This window comes from Penaeus monodon, chromosome 39 (assembly GCF_015228065.2).
Source record: "Penaeus monodon isolate SGIC_2016 chromosome 39, NSTDA_Pmon_1, whole genome shotgun sequence".
In the NCBI taxonomy this organism is placed as follows: domain Eukaryota; kingdom Metazoa; phylum Arthropoda; class Malacostraca; order Decapoda; family Penaeidae; genus Penaeus; species Penaeus monodon.
In genome coordinates, this window is record NC_051424.1 from 70829 (window position 1) to 77880 (window position 7052).

The window sequence follows — 7052 nt, forward strand, 5'->3', positions numbered from 1 at the left end:
GGGGTGTGTGTGTGTTTGGGGTTTTGTGTTTTTTGTGTGTGTGTGTGTGTGTGTGTGTGTGTGTGGGTGTGTGTGGGGTGGGGTGTGTGTGTGTGTGGGGTGTGTGTGTGTGTGTGTGTGGTGTGTATAAATATATATATATATATATATTATATTTTAATATATATATATAATAAAATATATATATTTACATATATGTGTATATATATATATATATATATATGTATATATATATATATATATATATATGTATATGTATATGTATATGTATATGTATATGTATATGTATATGTATATGTATATGTATATATGTATATATGTATATATGTATATATACAATAAAGTAAATATATATATATATATATATATATATATATATATATATATATATATATATATATATATATATACATTTCTATTTATATCTTCCTTGAAGATGTACTAACCCTTCCTTTTTTAGTTCATCTTGGTGAATTCCTCTTCTGCCTCATCAACCTGAAATTGAAAAGTACATGTGGAAGGTTATATCATTTATCAGTAACATTTATAACCTGGTTATTTTGTTTAACAGTAATCCACTAACTGTCAGTAACACCCCGTTCTATTTCCTTTGGGTCTCTTACATGGCAAAGTTTTGGGAACAAGATAATGCTACCATTTTCTGGTTTGTCATAACAATTTTCAAAAGGAACATTTAGAATAGCAATGGAATATATCAATCCAGTCATTGTCCATCGGATGGGCATGGAGTAATAACAAAGAGGGAAGTACAAGAAAACACATGAATATGCCAAAAGCTTTTTCGCATTTAATGCTTCAAACTGGGCATATAAAACTAGAGATACATAGAGGTGTATATACACGTACTGAGCGGTCAGGTCCCAAACAGTAATTAGGTGTGTGACGACCTTGGTAGTTTGTGGCTCCCCGTGGTGTTCAAGTTTTTTGAGTGTATGAATGTACTTCTTTTGTCGTGGGGGCAGTTCTTGTTTAATGATGGAGGCCTGGGACCACTTAGGGAGATGGCTGTCGGTGTCGACGTGATCAACGAAGGTGCTTCTCGTCATGTCCTTGGAGGGTGCTGTGGTGTTGGATGATTCGTTTTTCGTGGAGGCCACATCTTGTCTCACCTATGTTACTTTGTTGCAGCCACCGCAAGGCATGCTGTACACCTGCCTAAGAGATCTGTTGTGGCTGACCTTTTTCCCTTATGATGTCTCTGATCTTCTTGCCAGAAGTCGTAGCTATCTTCATTGTGCGGCCCAACAGGGCCTCCAGTATTCTGTCAGCTGTGAGTGTGGGGGTAATAATTTTTGTGTCTTGTTTTGTGTGGCGTTCCCTGTTGATCTGGTCATGATCTTTCTGCCTTGTGTTATAGGTGGTCGAGCAAGGTGTGAGGGGGAATGAGGCATTGGAAGGGGTTACTGCCATGTTGTATTTCCCCCTCCAAAACTCAGGGCTGCAGTTTCTAAGGCCGGAGGGGAAGCCAATGCCCATTTTTTTTTGATTTTTTTGTTGTGGGCATAGAAAAGTATAAAAATCTCTTATTGGGCTTTGCACTGAAAAAGCCAGGCCGTCAAGTCCCCATTGATTAAGGTGCGGGGAAAGGAAGGTTCATTATTCCTTTTCTGTAAAATAATTTTAAATTTTAATAATTTTTGGTTTGCATTCACTTAACCGGTAGCCATCACAGCAAATTAGTTTTGATTAAAATTTTTCGTTCTTTGTAACGGCATTCAAACAAAGGCCCACCCATGGTTGGAATTTGAACTTTGGAAAAATAAGTGAAATATTGATTATTTTGCATTGAAGAAGATAGTACACAATGATACCAACTCTAAAATAAAAAAAACTATATGGAATTTTGAAACCGGTCTTATGCACTTGCTTTGTAGGTTGATACAGCTGGCCTACACTTTTCATACGTTTCAAGTAAGAAAAAAGCAACCCGAGGATGCTACTGTTGGTCAATTGGTCAATTTTGTACTGATATTGCCATCCACAGTTCTCCATTTCTCCACAATCAGATTTTCCAAGAAATAATAAAAAAATATATATATATATAAAAATATAACCAAAATGAAAAAGGATTATTCGTAATTTCTGGCTTAGAAATAATCTAGGGTTTATGATTTAATGCATTTATTAAATGTTTCATACAGGAATCTCTACTTTCATATCAAAGAAAAAGACAAAGAAAAAAACAAAGAAAAAAATAAAGAAAAAAAGAAAAAAGGAAGAGAAAAAAAGAAAAAAAGAAAGGAAATAAGAGAAAAAAGAAAACCAAAGAAAAGAAAGAAAAAAAGAAAGAAAAAAAGATAGATACCTTTACAATGTATTGGTCCCTATTGAAAACAATAATTCTGATTAACTTGGTAATAATCTAATCTCAAAGTACACTAAATTTGTTTTTTTAATATATATAATATCATTTGATTTGGTAAAGAAACAATAGAAATAACTAACTTTGGAATGTGTACCATGACCTGATTTCTTAATAATAATAATAATAATAATAATAATAATAATAATAATAATAACAATAATAATAATAATAATAATAATAAGTAAGAATTATTTTTTATATATACATACATACATACATATATATATATATATATATATATATATATATATATATATATATATATATATATGCATGGGCCCCCCAAAATTTAAATATAGTTCACCACAACAGAGTTGGAAAAGTTAACAAGAAATTTAAAAATTGGAGCATGACGTACCCTTCCTGTAGAGTTGATCAAAGTGAAGAATATTTTAAAAGTAATTCAGGGATAAATTCGACCTCTGGGATGCTCCCATGCAACATCCCAAAATGAGTATTTTTTTTTTCTTTTTGGGGGGTCTCCAAAAGTGGGGATGTCCCATTAAAATTATATATGAGACAAATTACCATTTTATACTCTATAACACTATCACATGAAAAGAAATCAACTAGTTATCTAAAACCATTTTTTTTTAATGATCAAATGAGTGGAGCAAGGTAGACTTTTCTCGGGATTGTCCCAAGGGGGGGGGGTTAAAGGGCCTAATTAAGTTAGCTAGCCTATGTTCTACATACAAGAATGAAGAAACTGCCACAGGACTGTTTGAGCCCAAACCGGTTTACTTCTTGGGAGGTGCAAATGCATAAGCACCAACAGGTAAACTTCAGACACAGGTAATTAGAGCCAGGTACACCTGTATGGACTTTTGCTTGTTGCAATCTTGTATATGTCATTTGATAATGGCATTGAATATAGATATGAGTTTGGGGATTTCCAAAAGAACACTTTTATATCAATATCAGAAAAATGAAAATCACAATGATTTATGAAGAAATATTTTGTGATTTTTTTTCTTCAAAAATGTGAGTTTTGTGTACATTTATACTTGAAATATGCTGCCATTGAGACTCCCTGGTAATATGCTGTAGCTTATGTAAGGGTCTATATGTGTACTGAGTACAAAGCACTTGTGTTAAAAAATAAAAGTATAACTAATGATGATAACATTTCGGTTTGGAATAGCTCTAGCGGTTGGTGCATCCACTGTCGGCAAATTTGTTTTGATTTCAAATTTGTCGTTTCCATTGTAAGGAGCACTTCAGTACAAAGTCCACCTCATGGTTGGAATTTTGAACTTTGTAAAAATAAGTGAAACACTGATTATTTTATGTTGAAGATGATAGTACCCAATGATACCCGCTCTAAAATGAAAACTATATGGAATTTTGAAATTGGTCTTATCCATTCACTTCATAAGGAGTTCATAAATCTAATGCACCCTTTTCATGCGTTTCCAGTAAAAAATACTACCTGAGGACACTACCATTGGTCGTAGGTAACATAAATATGGAAAATACCAACTACACTCAGGTGTCCGATCATTCTGTTCACTTATTTGCAAAGATAATGCGCTCAAATGACTGACCACCAACACTGTAATGATTTTCTATGCCCAATGGTCATTTTTTACAAATATCAATAAAGAAAACTATTTTCTTTTTATGTAAAAAATGGGTTTACTCCTATCAAATGAGGATGATTAAAACAGTTAACCTCATGTGTGTGTTTATATACATGTCAACCTTCTCAGAAATTAAAACCACCCAGTGGCCAGCTCTACCCAACCCTTTTGGAGAGTTGAAAAAATTCAACGGCCTTGGAAATTCTCGCTGTAAAATAATTTTATACATGTGCTTCCATAGTTCTAAAATTTGAACCAATATGTTGTATTCAAGCTAGAATCAAAATCATATAACAATTTTGTACTGATATTGCCACCCACAGTTTTCTTTTCTCTCAATTGGATTTCCAAAAATTTAAAAAAAAGAAAGAAAAAAAAAAAAGGTTTAGAAATTTGGGTTTAGTTTGTTGTTTTTATGTTTTAATGAATATTAAACATTCAGACGGGAGTCATATTTTTCATAAAAGAAGAAGAAGAAGAAAAAAGATTTTTTACAAGTGGGGTCCCTTTGAAAACAAAATTCTGCTTAATTTGAAATAATCCATTCAAAGTACATTTTTTATATTAATATATTTAATATATATAATAATATAATTTTATATTATAAAATATATATATATATATATATATTTTAAATATAATACATTAGATTACAAATAAAAAAAGAAAAACTAACTTTTTTTTTCATAGCAGGCAGACCGTCCCACATTCTTAGTTTGAGTGCCTCCATATCTTTTTCCTTCTTCCCGAGTGGTTTGGAAGCACGACCAACTTTCCCAATTTTTTTTTTAAAAAAAAAAAAAAAAAATTATATATATATATATAAAATATATATATATATTATATATATATTTTAAAATATATATATATATATATATAATAATATATACACATATATATATATATATTATATATATATTATATATATATATATATTATATATATATATATAATTTTTTTTTCTTCTTTTCTTTTTTTTCAAAATAAAAAAAATTGCGGCAAAGTATGGTCGTGCTCTCCAAACCACTCGGGAAGAAGGAATAAGATATGGAGGCACTCGAAACTAACAAAATGTGGGACGGTCTGCCTGCTCATGAAACAAAGTTAGTTATTTCTATTATTTCTTTGCTAAATCTAATGTTTTATATATTATATATATATATTATATATATATAAAATTATATATATTATATATATATATATATATATAATATATATATATATTATATAAAATAGTGTATTTTGAAAATGAGATTATTAACAAGTTAAGCAGATTATTGTTTTCAAAAGGACCACACTTTGTAAAACCATCTTCTTCTTCTTCTTCTTTCTTTTATGAAAGTATAGACTCCTGTCTGAAATGTTTAATAATTGCATTAAATCATAAAGACAACTAATCTAAACCAGAAATTACTAATCATCTTTTTTTTCTTTCTTTCTTTTTTTAATTTCTGGAAAATCCAATTGAGAAGAAATGAAGAACTGTGGATGGCAATATCAGTACAAAATTGTTATATGATTTTGATTCTAGCTTGAATACAACAAAATTGGTTCAAATTTTAAAAACTATGGAACCCACTGTAAAAAATTTATTTTACAGCGAGAATTTCCAAGGCCGTTAAATTTTTTTCAACTCTCCAAAAGGGTTTGGGTAGAGCTGGCCACTGGTGGTTTTAATTTCTAGAAGGTTGACATGTATAAAAACACACACATGAGGTTAACTGTTTAATCATCCTCTTTTGATAGGAGTAAACCCATTTTTTACATAAAAAAAAAATAGTTTTCTTTATTATATTTGTAAAAAAATGACCATTGGCATAGAAAATCATTACAGTGTTGGTGGTCAGTCATTTGAGCGCATTATCTTTGCAAATAAGTGAAAAAGAATGATCGGACACCTGAGTGTAGTGGGATTTTCCATATTTATGTTACCTACGACCAATGGGAGTGTCCTCAGGTAGTATTTTTTACTGGAAACGCATGAAAAGGGTGCATTAGATTTTTGAAAATCCTTATGAAGTGAATGGATAAGACCAATTCAAAATTCCAATAGTTTCATTTTAGAGCGGGTATCATTTGGGTACTATCTCTTCAACATAAAATAATCAGTGTTTCACTTATTTTTACAAAGTTCAAAATTCCAACCATGAGGTGGATTTTTACTGAAGTGCTCCTTACAATGGGAAAAGACAAATTTGAAATCAAAACAAATTTTGCCGACAAGTGGATGCACCAAAACCGCTAGAGCTATTCCAAACCGAAATGTTATCATCATTAGTTATACTTTTATTTTTTAACACAAGTGCTTTGTACTCAGTACACATATAGACCCTTACATAAGCTACAGCATATTACCAGGGAGTCTCAATGGCAGCATATTTCAAGTATAAATGTACACAAAACTCACATTTTTGAAGAAAAAAAATCACAAAATATTTCTTCATAAATCATTGTGATTTTCATTTTTCTGATATTGATATAAAAGTGTTCTTTTGGAAATCCCCAAACTCATATCTATATTCAATGCCATTATCAAATGACATATACAAGATTGCAACAAGCAAAAGTCCATACAGGTGTACCTGGCTCTAATTACCTGTGTCTGAAGTTTACCTGTTGGTGCTTATGCATTTGCACCTCCCAAGAAGTAAACCGGTTTGGGCTCAAACAGTCCTGTGGCAGTTTCTTCATTCTTGTATGTAGAACATAGGCTAGCTAACTTAATTAGGCCCTTTAACCCCCCCCCCTTGGGACAATCCCGAGAAAAGTCTACCTTGCTCCACTCATTTGATCATTAAAAAAAAATGGTTTTAGATAACTAGTTGATTTCTTTTTCATGTTATAGTGTTATAGAGTATAAAATGGGTAATTTGTCTCATATATAATTTTAAGGGACATCCCACTTTTGGAGACCCCCAAAAAGAAAAAAAAAATACTCATTTTGGGATGTTGCATGGGAGCATCCCAGAGGTCGAATTTATCCCTGAATTACTTTTAAAATATTCTTCACTTTGATCAACTCTACAGGAAGGGTACGTCATGCTCCAATTTTTAAATTTCTTGTTAACTTTTCCAACTCTGTT

At 31.2% G+C, this 7052-nt stretch overlaps 1 long non-coding RNA gene across 1 annotated transcript in view; it reads right to left on the reverse strand.

Annotated features, from left to right (window-relative positions):
• Positions 1-432: 432 nt before the first annotated feature.
• The window catches only part of LOC119597365, a 22060-nt gene continuing 15440 nt past the window's right edge, over positions 433-7052 (reverse strand). The window contains exon 3 of the long non-coding RNA XR_005230827.1: positions 433-495. This is a non-coding gene — a long non-coding RNA (uncharacterized LOC119597365). The remainder of the gene's footprint in view (positions 496-7052) is intronic.